The 15,597-nt window shown below is 41.8% G+C and overlaps 1 long non-coding RNA gene across 2 annotated transcripts in view; it reads right to left on the reverse strand.

Annotated features, from left to right (window-relative positions):
* Positions 1-961: 961 nt before the first annotated feature.
* LOC309714828 overlaps positions 962-15,597 on the reverse strand; it is a 93,138-nt gene continuing 78,502 nt past the window's right edge. For both annotated transcript variants that reach the window (XR_014279041.1, XR_014279042.1), the window contains exon 4: positions 962-1,016. This is a non-coding gene — a long non-coding RNA (uncharacterized lncRNA). The remainder of the gene's footprint in view (positions 1,017-15,597) is intronic.

Consider the following 15,597-nt stretch of genomic DNA (forward strand, 5'->3'; position numbering starts at 1 on the left):
TGGCAGGGAAGCAATGGCATGGTGACCCAGGGATGTTTGTCCTGTCACTGTATATCCTGTTCATCAGCACAAGCTGGAGACAGTCGCATCTTCTGCTCTAGATTTAATATTGGTCCGGCTCCACGAGTTTTCATAGGAAACTTTTACAAAAATTAATTCAGGACATTCTTCTGTCACTTTTGTTCCCCTGTAAAGATTAGCTCATTTTTGTGTTGTAAAAGCTAAGCTAACTAAAATCATATAAGTGTAAATGAGCTCATGAAAACACCCGAGAACAGGTATTATAAGATTAGTCATATTATGTTTTGGAAAATGAGTGTAACTTGTGTTTTTAATGAGGACTTGTGTTTTTTGTGTGCGTATTTTCTTCCCACCGCTGTGAGTTGTGTGGGAACTCTTCACTGCAGCCACAGCAGCTCTCCTGTCATGCCGGCTTCAGTGTCTGGCCTTGTCATTTTTCAGCGCAGCACTGACACCGCCGTGGAAGGAGAGAGGTTGTGTGTGTGTGTGTGTGTGTGTGTGTGTGTGTGTGTGTGTGTGTGTGTGTGTGTGTGTGTGTGTGTGTGTGTGTGAAAAGCACACCTGGCAGGAAAGGAGACCTCCAACCCTCCACAGGCCGACCTCAGAACCCTCACATCCCCCAGCTTCTCTTTCTCCACCTTTCCATCCCACCTTCTTCCCTTCCCTCTACCCTAGACCCCGAGGGAAGAGATGTATCTGTGTCTGGACCCGGTGATGTCACTCTTGGCAACTTGAGGTTTTAAAGCTCAGAAGGATGAACTGGAAGAGCTGTCTTACTTTGTTTACAACAGATACTGGTACGTGTATGTGGGATCTGAAATCGTTTCTCTAGGCAGGTCGTGTTCTGTATACATCTTGCGGTGAAGTCTTTTTTTTTTATCGTTTGCTTTGTCCTCAAATGTATGTATGTAATTGCAATGGTATAACTTTTTTTTCTTACCTTTTATGGGGTTTATTTGTTTTTTGCTTGAACAACTGGGATGATGAGAGGAGCACTGTGGAAAAAATAGACACAAACAAAAGTTAATGCAGACCATGAAGGGCATGTGTTTACAGGGGGCTGGATTAAACTCTTGAGAACAAAACCTGCTAGCTTAACCAGGTTTTACTAAACAAGCCAAAATATTTAAAATATATATATATATATATATATATAGCCAACAATCTAATTGCAGACAGGATTTCGATTCCAGTAGCACAAAAAAAGCAGAAAATGCATTTCCCGTTTTTTTAGAGATGTTAATAAGACATCGGAGAGCATAATTTTGACGGTTAATCAGTGCAAGATATCTGTAAGTGTGCACAATCCCAGAGAAGAATCTTTGAAAAATGCCTTATGTGATGTACATGTATACATACTATGTAAACAGGGACATGCAGACAATCATCGAAACAGTGTCCAAGATTCTTTCTGGGGCTGGATTACTTTTTGCTTTCTTTTTTAAAAAAGGTTTGAGGCCTTTGTTCGGTACAGTCGAGCGACCGCGCACACAAGAAAAACAAGAAAGACATCGTCACATGTCACGGAAGTCAGTCTGGATGAAAAGACTTGTCTCTCTTTCCTCAGTCAAGTCATCAAACTGTGCAGTCAAGCTGCAGAAGTTTACAGATTTTAAGTCTTGACATTGTCCCATCAATTACAGGACACCGATGTCACGGGTCTCTCTGTGAATACTTTCAATATATGCAGTCAAAGTCAGAGCAGTCAAAACATATTCTGAGCACATCCCTGACATCCTCACTTTTTCCATAGGAGTGTCAGTAGCTCTGCTTGACATGGATGTATCACCATTTGTGTGTGTGTGTGTGTGTGTGTGGGAAGGAGACTGGCTCTCGAATAAGTGTGCATGTGCAGTGATTAACGCCCCCTTTCTCAATGTCAGATAAAAGCATGAAAAATGGTATGGAGCGAAAAAAGAAGAAGAAAGAAAAAAAAGAGAGAGGGCGTCTCCCTTAACAGTTGCAGCTCCAGTTATGTGGTCGATACCGTGCAATTACGGAGATTTATGCCGCTCAACATTCCAGGGTAAGTTCGTGTCACAGCCACCTGTGGAAATACGATCTGCTTTAAACTCATCTAACACAAGGAGGGGAGTGGAGGGAAGAGACTAGAGAATGAGTGTGCGAAAGGTGAGATATAGGCTATTTTATCCGAGTTGCCACTATAAGTACATCTATCCACCCTCATTTCTCAGGGTATTGCAAAACAGAACCGCTTTACGGCATGCCAGCCAGAGCGCATTTCTAAGACAGCGTATCATCACCGTTTGATTGATAGGGTGCAATTGTGTTTTCTGTTTAGGTCAGGTTTGATTGGTATCTCAAAACCCATTATTTCGAGAATGACTGAAGAGTTCATGTTTAAGCGGGCTCGGAAACATTCCTGTTATTTTGCCATCTTGAATTTCTGAAACAATGTCGAATGCTGACAGTAAACAAAGTCTTCACACTAATATTTGAGTTATGCACTGCAGGAGGCCACTCTCTATGTTTCTGCTAGGGTTTGTTAGTGCGTCATTCCATCTGTAAACATGATAGCTCAAAATGTTTTTCAAAGGTCATCTTAATGATGTACATATATGTATATATATATGTGTGTGTGTGTGTGTGTGTGTGTGTGTGTGTGTGTGTGTGTGTGTGTGTGTGTGTGTGTGTGTGTGTGTGTGTGTGTGTGTGTGAATCAACATATAGAAAGTACCATATAAGGATTAAAAATATGTCACATTTGACCTTTGACCTCTAACTCAAAGTGACAATGCTATAATAGTGCTAATAATGCTAGTGCCATTGTTTGTACTGGAAACATATAGGAAATTATATATGGAACTTCTAACTATTTTATTGTGTCTTTGTTATGTACATTACAGTAACATCTTATAACCATTTAAATACTATTATTAAATAATTAAACAATTTACTACAAATTGAAACCCATGTCACAGATGTACTATGAGGTATATTTAAAATGTATCAGTGCAAATGCATGAAAGCCTGCACTTTGCACTTCTTTTTTCTGCACTGCAAACTTTTTAAATTCAAAAAGAACAAACAAACAAACCAAAATGAGCACATGCAGAATACAATATTATTCCCTTATAAGTAAATACTGCCCAGAAAGTGAGCTGAATGGTGCAGGTTTGCACTCTCTGAGAGCGTTTCTTTACACATATATTTTTCAGCAGATACTCCAGGTGAAATAACTCTCACTGCATGATTTAAACATCAGGTAAACCACACAAAAATGATTCTAGGTTACATTTCTTACTTGCATTACACTTTTAAAGGTTATCTTTACTAAGTATGCTGTGTGTTTTTTGTTCACTCACTTGGTGTAAAGCAGGTTTATATTGTCAGTATAATGTAACAGACAAAAACAAGTAGTAGCCTATTTACCTACATTTATATTTAATGATGTGCATCTCTTTAAATCACCCTTCACGGCTGAGAGGACACATGTCATCTAATTAAAGAACGAGTAGTTTCTCAGCAATATATGCTTTTAAGTAGACACTTGAATTGATAATTGGCAGCTTTCACTCGTTTTCACGTACTTTTAACTGAATAAACTTTCAGGTGCATACATCTGAAAATGTGTTATGAGCCTCAGTGACAGGAATAGCTGGTGTAACCTAAAAATCGGTTGCTAAACAAGGCCTGTAAAGTCATACTTTGGAGGAAAGACACTTGAGACTTCAGTTGTTGTCTGCCCCCCCAAAAAAGAAAAAAACAGTTCATGATAGTTTGAAGATGAATGTCGTCTGGTCAGCCCTGATGTCCCCGAGGCAGTAGGACACACACTGTGAACGATGGCTCCTATTTTAAGGCTTATCCACTCAGGTGCTGCTTGTTCTGTATGCAGCAGTTGTTGGTTCTGGTTCCACAACATGGGCTCCATAGGAAACCACGTGGTTGTTTCGCTTCAGTGACTTTAAGGGTCTTTAACAGTAAGATGGACAGATATCAATTTTAGCATTTCTATCCTTTATTTCTCCTCTACTTGCCGTATTTTCCTTGGGTATAAGTGAAACAGTCTTCTGCACATCTTACAGAGAAGTGTTACAGCTTTGCTATATCACCGCTGCAGAAAACGGCAGCATTCTTTCTCCAAGACAGTGAGTCTAAACTGATATAAGGTTAGCAATTCAGTCCAGATAGGTCCTGTCAAAGCAGTTTTGCTGTGTAATCACATGAGGTGCTCAGGTTTGCTCAGATACATTTACAAAAGGTCAAAGCACCAGAGTTTGCTCCAGTTCCAACGGGAATTATGGTCGGAGTAGTTTTACTTTCAGTAAACAAAATCATCTGTCAAACCTTTCAAGAGCTTATCTTCCCAGCAATAAAACATAACCTCTGGTTGCACGAAGAAGCGGTGCTCTTTTTTTATCGCTACCTCAGACTAAATTGAACTGAAAAGGCCTACAAATCCAAACAAAGCACTGGACCAAATTTGGTTGTCTTTTTCATTTCGGGGGTTTGAGGAGAATGTAAGAGTCACGCTTTTTATGTTTTAACACAAAAGTTAAAGAGAAATGTGTGAAAGAAACAAGCTGTTAAAGGTTCTTTAAGTGGGAAATTTCACGATAATACATTACCAATGCTGACATGCTAAAAGGCTTTGTGGATCTGTCACATTCAAACATGTCATTGGACAATAGCATTGGTACATGATGACACAGCTTAGGTCAAACCTTTCTAGACCTGGTAACTGTATCTTTTATTTTCCCTCCTCACAGAGCTTCTTAACTGGATTTACTGCAATATGATAGGAGCAAGTATTGAGTGTGGAGATGGTGGTTTGCGGTGTGTCTTAGCGTGCACGAGAATGTGTGTGTCGCTGCGTTTGTGTGAGCTCGTTTCTTTATTTGTGCATCTGTGGACGCACAAGGGTGTTTGGGTAAGAGATCAGATGTTTGCCTGGTCCATCACTGGGATGGTGGAGGAGCAGAGGATGCTGGGATATGCCCGGCCCCAGGGGCTGCTCTTGTGTGCTGAATGGAATTGAGGAATGCCACCATAGACAAACATGCTGTGAGCTATGAAACAACTGCCGAACAACTGAAATCAACACTGTGTGTCCCTGCTATCCAACACAAAAGGGGAGTCAATCCAAAAAACTAAAGGAGAGAGAGGAGGAAAGAGAGAGGGGAAAAAGAAAACAAACATTACAAGGGTGCCTCGCTGTAGCCGAAAGGGGTTTCACTGTACAATAATTTCACAGCAATGCCTAATATGTAGCACAGCATGTAATGAGTTGATATAATAATAACATAAGTATTTCTTTTTTGTATTTTTTTAAGAAAGACATATCCACTCTACAAGACAAGTGTGCTTGATACTAACTGTACACAGAAGAATGTGACTGATGAGTCTAGCTGTAGATAACTGGTCGAATCAGCTGGCAATAAAACATAATATTGGTTGGCCCCATCCCCAACAAAAGCATACAGTATGGGAGGCACCTGGAAAAAAACTCTATATTCTATCCATGCAAAAAAAGGTAAGACAAGTAAAAATATGCACTCAAAAGACTAACAGAAACACAAGAGGTTTATTAAGTTCACTTTAAAAACATTTCTCAGAACTCAATTGTTTTACACCACTTATCCTAAATATTTATGTTAATAAGCAGTGTACTACGGTAGCCCTGAGGGCTCAAAGGCACTGCAACTGAAGACAATGCAAGCAAATGGAAAAACGCTCAAAAAGCACACAAAACACAACAGAAGTCGAATAAAACGCAGTGGGTATAGATGCTGCAAAAGCTTACACAACAAAAAAGTAACAAAAGTGCTTTTTGGGGGATAGTGTGACGGCACAGCTGCAAACAGGACAAAAACTGAAACATGCAAAGGATTGCACAGAGATTAGCTTTAAAGGAGTGGAGGATTGATCAGTGTCGCTACGTAACATGTGTTTGAAATCCCATGATTCATATAAGCTTGTCGATACATATTTGCCATTAGCCGTTAGCTTGTCAGTTATGCAGCTGGTCCATCATTGTCTTATCTCCCCAAAAAGGTTCCCCTTTTTCTTGTGAACATTTATATTTTTTTCCCCATTGTGTTTTATTCAACTTCAGTTTTGTTTTGCATGTTTTTCAGGGGGTTTTTTTTGTATTTGCTAGTATTTAAGTTCAGTGCATTTGACCTCATAGGGCCACCATAGTGTACTCCATATAAGTCCAGCATTTGATATCGTGAGACCTCTTTCTTGTTGATGGTAGCTTTGTTGTATTAATTGATGTGGGATTATTCCTGATGTACGGTAAATAGATTAGGTTTCCACATGTTTGTGAACGATTAAAGTCCCAAACATGCCAAAAATCCATTAAAAACTTTCAGAAAGGCGCTGCTTGCTTCCAAGTATGGCTCAGGGACTTGTTGCACGCATAGAAATCAGACCCAGAGTAACTGTGCTGGAGGAGCTCTCTGGTTTGAGGTCTTCTTCCATGTTGTTTGTCGCATTTGCTTTGTATAGAACGCCCACAATTCAAAAAGCTTCCTTCTCAGCAAGGGGTTTATGAAGTGAGGGAGCTTTTTTCTTTTCCACTTACAGGCAGACAGCATATTTTTTTATATCCGCGCGTGCAGATCACCAACATTGGCTGACAATTGTCACTTGTGTACTTTCTAATAATTTGGGCATGCTTGGCGGGATATTAAGCAGGCTTACAGGCAATGTGAAACGAAACGATTTGAACTCGTGTTAGATAGAAGCCGCGTATGTGTGCGGGAATGTAATTGATTTATTTATTTTATGACAAGGATGCAAAGCGAGTGTGAGATTTGCTACTGTAATGCGGATTCAGAGAAACAGAGAGCCGTTGTGGGATGAAGGTGGGGGAAGGTAGCTTCTCGTCTGTGGCGGGCTCTCGCAATCCTTCCAAACCCTCCAAGAACGTTGATAAGCAGATCCCTGAAATGAAATCTTCCTCAGCACCCGGCTGGATCTGCCCCTAATCGTTTTATTTACAGTCACTATAAAAGACGCCTCCCTTTTAATGGTGCTCTGAAATAATAGGCAACCGAGGAACAATCGGTACAGTCCTAAGCGCATTCCCCCATTCCATTTTCACATTAGGCTAATCGAGGCGAGGGGAAGGATATAAAGACATCAGTTGGATGAAATGAGTGTAATTGGAGAATAATGTAGTTAGTTTGCTCTAATCTTCTGCATAATATTAAAATGTTCTCAATGCACCCCAGCTGCAAGCAATCACCCCACTCTGAGGGGAAACCTGGGCGACACTCTTTGGAGTGAGGAAGGATTGTGCGAGTGAGAGATTGAGGAAGAGATATATCAGAGAGCAGGGAAAGGAACGCAGCAGAAACAACTGGAGGCTTCAGTAGGAAGTCCAAGAAACTGTCTGTGGAGGCCTTTGCCTAGATAAACTCAGCCTTCCTCTGTCTTTTCCCTGTCATGGAAAAGCAATCCTTGCACCCTGCTGATGGCTGGCTAATTTGTACCGGGGGCTTGTTGTTTGCCAAGACTGGTTATGGTGCTGTTGAAATCAGGAACAGTAGGGTCCAAAACTGTCAGCATGGGTTTCGGAGGTTCATTTTCTCCATGCTGAGTACAGCCTGGTACAGCCTGACTTCTGTTTTTTTCCCCTCTTCCTGCCAAAATAGATCCTACAGTACACCAGCTTAAAATGGAACCAAAATCTTCTAAGCACTCGAATTCATTTTAAACATGTTCACAGTAACTGAGGTAGAATGAGCTGCTTTGTGCACGCAGTGAGAAATGATTTGAAATGATTAAAATTCTTCAAGTGTAAAAACATCCACAGCTACATCTATTACATTTGCTGAAACTTTAATAGGCTTGAGATTGGAAACGGAGAGGTCATCAGTCAGCTGTTCACAATGGTCTCTTACACATACCACCATATATTTATTTTAAAATGACCATTGCCTCCAAAGCTGAGCCAAGAAGGCTAAATGAAGTTTTGATCATCCTTCTCTATACAATTAGGGCTCTGGGGAAGTTGTAGTGTAAGCAGTCACAGCAGTAGCCTCACAGTGGAATTAAGAGTGAGGTTTATTAGTCCCCCTTTGGCTTAGCCTTGTCTGTGATTTCAAGTAGAAAAAAAAACTCGCTCTGAGGCAGCTCTTTAACTGCTGTTATTGTGCAAGAAAATTGTCATTAGACAGTGGAACAAATAACCTCGAAACGTCATGGGTGTCTTTGCGAGGGATCTAAAACAACAACAAAGAATTAATCAAATTAAAAGGAAGCCTTGTTATGCGATTTCAATTTAATTTCCACAACCAAGCCCTCTATTTAGTGTTTGAAAAAACCTAAAAAGGGCAAGTCACAGTTTAGGGCTCAGTAACAGTTTTATATTAGTAAAGAATTATCAATCCTTTAAGCTAATTTGGATAGGTTGGGGAGCCATAAAGTGGGCTATGAAATGGAGTAGCCTATTTGTTAAGCTCCCACCCCCTTCCACACTCTTTTTATGCCACCGGGGCACTAATACACTTTTGTTTTCCCTTGTTGATCATCTGCCATTTAAGGCACATTAAATCCTGCAAATTAATATAAATCTATGGAAGCTATTAGCGAGTTCCACTCTGCATCAGACAGCCAGAAAGGCCTGCCTTTGTAACCGAGAGTATGTCTTAAAATAGCTAAAAAGACGTCTGCTGTCAACTTTGCTGTATATAATACGCTGGACTTATTGCATTGTTTCAGGTAAAACGCAGCAGTGTAAACTTTCAAAATGTCTTGGCAAACTCTTCGCCTTCTCCTTGTCTTTTTCTTCATCTCCTCAGCGCTTTCTCAAGGTTCTCCCTTCTGCATTCTCCCAAATCCTCTCCACTCCTCTTTTCTTCTTTCCTCATAGGCAAGCAGTTTAGGCAAGTGCCATATGCCCTGATTAAAGCTAGCGGCAGGCCAAGGAGCACAGGGAGGCTGTTTTGTCATTAGCCCCTTGCGCGGCTGAGGTGGAAACTCATTTAGCCCCATGCTGGACCTTCATTATGATAGACTTGTATCAGATGGCATGTCTGGCTGGGATCTCTGGCTCCTGGCTAACGGATGGGGAGATGCTGCAGCTTCAGCCCCTCTCCAGCCCCAGCAGGAAGAGAGAAAGGGCTTTAAATGGAGATAGGGCTCGAGGAGAATGTTTGTTGCGGGGTAATGGGAAGGGAATGGGGAGGAAGGGACAGAGCAATGACTGAGTGATCCAGGGGAAAAAGGAACAGGTCGGACCTGGGGTTAAAGGTTATAGGTCCTCGAGGTGGCTCTCAACACCGGAGAACTAAAACAGTAAGAAAATATTCACTGAAAGCGACTTCACTTGTTTGTTGTTATGGTTTGCTCTTACTAGAGGCACACTACAGCAACAGCTGTTTCACTGCTGCATTTATTTGGTGCTTGTAATATGAACAAATAAAGCTGGTGTAAATCAGGTAGAGACTGAGGTGGAAAAGAGGAATGAAGTGGGAGCAGCAGGTGAAAAAAAAGTGCACACATCAAAGTGCCTGCGAGGTGATCTCACTTGTTATTAATTAACTGACAAGTTAATCATTCTTACCATTTTATGGGCTATTGACGGCTGAGACAGTAGCTCAGAATAATTGAAGTGTGTAGCTAATGAAATAGCTACAGAACAGTCTTTCTTTTTCTTTTTTTTTATCTGTAAAAAAATCTAAAATGTACTGAATGTTGAACGGGGGTCACGCTGCACCTCGTTACTCTAAGCATGCAGGTTTTATTCACGTTGCTTCCACGTCCTTGTTATCACTTGCATACTGATGTAATTTCCAAGTAGCATCAGGTTTTCAGTTCCTGGAGGTCAGATCTCTTTGTTGTGCCTGTTCAGCCATACTGGATACTTGCTATGACTTCATAGTTACTGGTTAACATTGATGATGGCATTGTTGAATTTTTTAAAAGGCATCACTTCCTGTTACTCTTTTCCCAGTCAAAAATCTACAATTTATGCATAACAAACATGCAGACGTGTTGTTTGCATGTTTGCAATACTTCGTCACAATTGCTCTGCTTATATGACTTAGACTTTCATTTATAGCACAGACTTTACTCTTATACAGCTCTGTATGGATGTAGGTTGGGATGATTCGGTATTTGGATTGCAAGAGGACGGATGATAGATATGAGGTTGGGGGGTCTTCAGAGGCTAAGGATGGTTTTTGTAGGAGTGGAATATGAGGGAATGGGGCTGGAGGGAGCTGAGGCTGCATGAAAAGAAGCGATACAAGCCCGCGGGTTCTGATTCAGGGTTATTAACATGGCTTGGTGTGAAGACAGAGAGAGGTATGGGGCGGGAAGAGCTGAGCAAGACAGCTGGGCCTCGAGGAGAAGGCAAGTTGATGGGGCTCTGGTCCTGAGATAGGGCCGTGAAAGGATCTGGGTCTCGCTCAGCCTGGTGCCTCTGTGGCAGATGCTGCAGCAGACTGGATGAGGGGACCACCACTGACACAATGCTGGCGGCTAGAGCTGTGTGCTCCTGGTAGACCGAAACCACCTCTCTGTCTGGCTCTCTGTCTCTCTCTGCTTTAGTCTACCCCTCCCTCCTTCTATCTTTTCTCCCTGTCTCCAGTTCTTCCTCTTCCTCCTCCTTTTTTTTTTATATTGTGAACACCATCATCAGTGCTTACAGCTGCACCTCCTACACTCAAATCCACATACACACACACACACAGCAAAAACATGCTTGCTGCTGACACACACACAAAAAAAAAACTGTGCGTACGTGGAGTACAAAAATTATAAGCTTCAAATGTTCCAAAGCAAATGGCTGAAACAATTTTTTCCCTATTTGCTGACAGTTGTGCTACCTCCTGTAATAAAAAGTCAATGAACCAAGGGCAGTCAATATATTCCAATAACAAAGACGGGGAGATTTGTCATTTTCCCACTCTGTTTTTTTTTTTTGATGGAAAAAACATGCCTTTCTTCTTTAGCATACAAAGAAGCGGGCGGCGACAGAGCCGCAGATGCACACAAACACAGTTGCGCTGTCTCTTAAAAAGGAGAAATCTAGGGGAAAATGCCTGCGCCCCCCGCAAAATGCAACCTGAGGAGAAGGCATCTGACTGTGACAAACCAAATACGCTCTGTAATAGAATTTTCCATTTCGGCAAAACTGATAAGGAAGAGAAAACATAACAACTGCGAGTGGCACATATCTGAAGGAGGTGATTTCAAAGAACAACACCAGTGCACTCCAGAAGGCTCCTCGCGCTGAGTTCTTACATAAATATGCCGTTAAGCAATATGATGTATTATTATTACCTGAAAACACGCTCTGAGCCCGGGTAGGCAGCATATGAGCCAAGCGCCTTAGCTCCCCAAAGGAGATTGTCTCGACATCACATATCAGTCGGTGCTATTGGATTCCCTGACTTTTAACTGGGTTAACCCACTTCCTGGTGAATACAAATTCAATTTTAACTGCTGCAGTTTTTTATTTGCCATGCATGTACCCCCTCCTTTACCTTTTCACTTGCCTTGCTCTCAATAGACTGGCATAACCACATAGAAACAATTTTCCTTTATTGAGTATACACAAACTATAAAATTAAAATGAAGTGCTATTACACGTGCGCGGGGGTTTGGAAATCTCAGGAACAGAGAGTGATCCGTCCAATTTCTTTTATTCCTTCCGTCCATCAGTCTCTGCCCATACCGCTCTCTCTCTCCTCCTTGTCCCATAACCCGCTTGCTACATGTTGCTAATGTTTTATGCCTTGTTTCCTGGCAAGTTTAATGGAGCAGCCATTTAGAATAGATACCATCTTAAGTGTTCCAGATTTGACTTGATGCCCATCCAGCTCTAAATAATACCTTTCATGTCTTTAAAAAAAAATCATTTGTCACAAAATCCAAAATAGATCTTCTCAATATAATGAATCTAGATTAATGAGAATGGTATTATTATTATTAACTGCCATCTTTGTGGTAGATTTAACATGTTTGTTATAGCTGTTTGTCATCAGACACTAATTAACAAGCGGAAAACTTTCCACACTGCATGTTTTGGAAAACTGAAAAAAAACTCAAACTAATCTTCTGATGTGTCCAAAACTATTCAAAGCTCTCCAAGAATTCCAGCCACGAAGGACACACTCCGGTGGGACCTTATGGTTTTTCCAGGCACCTTCAATGTACGCTTTGAGAGACACTGAGGATCTTAGACACACCACTACAGTTGTTGTTTTTTTCTTTTTAACTGTCTTCCAGGGTCTGTGTGACTGTCTTCTCAATGGGTTAATGGCTTTCCTCAAGCAAAGCGAGGGAGAGCGGGGCCTAAACAAAGCCAGATGAGGGAGTCAGGAAGCCTTTCAGGACTTCATTAGGGCTCTCTCTCTGAAAGGGGAGGTTAGGAGCCCAGCAAGCTGGTACTGTTTAGCTGCTTAACGTCAACAGGAATGCTCACGCAGCTGCCCCGTAGAAGCACCGGTGAGCACACACACAGCATAGCAGAGGCGAAGCAAACACACGTGCAGATATGCGCGCTCACCCTCGCTACACGCACACACGTAAGATCGAAAGTCGATCGTGAATACACACACACGCACGTACGGGCACGTACAAAGTGTCCCTGTGTAGCCCCTGGTTCAGACAACACACACCGCTAAACACTGGCTGGTTTAGCATGAGAAAAGGGCCACACAGGGACTCAAACAACCTCTCCCATTAGTACAGTCACACTGTAGCTACGGGCACCAGCCACACACATGCACGAACACACACGCGTACAGTGTGGTCATTAAACATGCAGTCATTTCTGATGCACAGTGACGTGTTTATTTAATAGAATTGACATCCTGTTTAATTTTTGCTGATGCTGCGCTGCATCAGGGCATGCATTAAACTATTGGTCAGTTATCATTTATATTTGGAGTGCAGCAGCCTCGTTTGTACTAATGCAAACGTGATTGGTTTTGCTATTCAGTGACTGTATTTACAGCAGTGGGTAAAGCGCTTTAGCGTCTTTAAACAGAATACACATATATGAGCAAAGTCATCGTCTTAGTCATCTAAATATTTGTAAAATTACAGTGTGCTAGCATCAGCACTGTTCAAGCTTACAACAGCAATCATATAATGAAAGTCTGTAATTTACTTTTGATTGGTTTGGGCACATCCATAAACCTGTAATTTAAAGGTTCATGTTCAATAAATTCCAGATAAATATTAAAAATAAATCAAAATGGAAAGCTGTTGATTAAGATGCTCCTCTGTGCATGTTTTACACCAACATCAGCAGATCAATGGAAATCAAAAGCCTTTAATAAAGATCTAGTGAGAAATTTCAATTCATTGCATAAGAGCCAAATGGCAACAACCGACCCACAGAGCTGTACTTAACAAATTTGTTTTAGCATGCATACATCGGTTTCTTTTTTAATGGGAAAGGTGTAAGTTTGTGTCTTTTTGTGCGTGCGGTTGCAAAGGTGTACTGTTGCAACTGGTCGCCTGCCCCTGAAACACTGAGCATGCTACCACATCTTCCTCGAAGTCCCGAAAGCAGCCAGAGTTGAAAAGATTGGACGATTAGATGGATATCATGGCTGCAGACACGTGGAGCCCAGATTTGATGAGTAGGGCGGAGAGCAGTGCATCTGCGAGTGTGTGCGTCTGTTTGTGTGCATGACAGGTGAGGCGGGAGAGGTGAAAGGGAAGCCGCTTCATATCAAATGAACAGAGAAGAGGCCTGTAAGTTGAGCCTGGCATCTTTTGGCTTTCTTTGTGTGTACGTACGCATGTGTGCGAGCTGTGTGTAAGGGCAGGGGTGGGGTGTTTTGTTGTTCTCTTAGAATGAATAGAAAGGGAGCTGATGATAGTGTTAAGAGAGGGGGAAAGAGGTGTGTGTTTAAATATGCGTGTGTGTCAGCGAGTGTGTGTCTGTGTGAGGGCTGTGTTCAAGCACCACCTAGTGCTCGAGTGTGGCACCTCACCTGTGATGGAAAACACCTCAACTGTTACAATCAGGGTGTAAGCTTGAAACACTGAAGGAAGCAATAAGTGCAAGGGATATAATTTTGAATGTTTATATCTGAATACTTTAAAATTTATTTTAATAAACTATATATTGTATATTGCCAGTGAAAGGCAAGCGCATGCTTTTGCATTACTCTTATTATAATAGTTATTTATCCTTTATATAATCCATTAATACTGAGTTTATGAGTAGTAGGAGATCAGACTATGCACTGTCAGGAGGGTAATTTATATCATTTTTGTAATGCTCAAAACAGCAACTCTACCTTAATGTTATACTGCAATAAAAATATTAATTATATGACACGGCCCTTGGAGAGGAAAATGCAGCAGAAATGGCTTCAGCATACGGTAACACCTCCTGTCTGTTCTGCGATTTTTTTCGAGGGGGGTGAGGGGCTATAGTGAGACAGAGATAATGTCACAGTCGATCCCTCACTCATCTGACAGTCACCACCAGCCACCAGATAAGAGGCACGAGGAGAGCCCGGGATAATTATGGCACACATGGCTTAGCAAACTTTCCCCCTGTTTCACCTCCTCATTTCAATGTGCCCTTGAATACAGTGCACTGTCAACACACATCCATCGCAGTCGGCTTACTCCAACTTAGCGCCGCGGCCCCATCAAGCCTTCCAAACAGGCTGGTGACAGTGATGTGAGGCTGTCGTGGTGGATCAAGGTAATTCAGTCTGAGCCTCCGTCCCAAACCCGCCCCTCCCGCCTCCCCCCTCCCCGTCGTTGTCAGTCGAGCGCGCCGTGACCCTCGGGCCTTCAGATTCGGCTCCCCAGACCTGTTTATTTTTATCACAACAATGAAAATTAGCATGATGCCGAACGCCTATGCACGCTTCACGCCTCCGAGGCTGTTTGTGTGCACGCGTGTATGTGTGTGTGTGTGTGTGTGGGCTGGAGTGACAGTGTCACCTTCTTATCATGGGACCAATGTTGTGTAGACAGGGAGATTTAGCTGAGAGATTGAGGGGTGAGGGGTTGGGGGTGTTTGGTGGTTACTACTGTGTGTTATGACAGGTAGCACCAATACAAGGATTATCAAAACAAAGATTCTATAAAACTGTCAGATGAGCGAAGTGTCCCATGGCGGTTTTGCGGAAGAAATGTCAGAAATCCTGATCATGCTGTTTTTATATATATATATATATATATATACACACACACAGTTTATCTCATTTGCTTTTAATGTCAGACTGATTTCATTCACATTCAGATATGCATCACAGACTGAGTTTGTTTTGGCGTGCAACATTTCAAAACTTTACTGTTTTTTTTTCTTAATCCACAGTTTGAACACTTGAATTCTGACAGATGTGTCCATAGTAACACTTTGCTGAAAAGTAGGTTAGGTGTAATAAAGTGCTAACTGCAGGAAAAACTGTCTTTCAATAATTCAGTGATATTCAATAATTAAATTCAGTTGCTTCAAAGTTTGCTCGGCTTTTATGTTTTACCCAGTTTACCCAGCTTCTGATCATCTTGCTGTCTTACATCCACTGAGTGAACCTGCTAAGATTTAAATATGTTTTGCTCCAGATGTTATAAGGACAAATTTTAGGGATCCGACACAGCAAGGGTCTTCAG

This window comes from Aulonocara stuartgranti, assembly GCF_965226115.1.
Source record: "Aulonocara stuartgranti genome assembly, chromosome: 9".
NCBI classification, from domain to species: Eukaryota; Metazoa; Chordata; class Actinopteri; order Cichliformes; family Cichlidae; genus Aulonocara; species Aulonocara stuartgranti.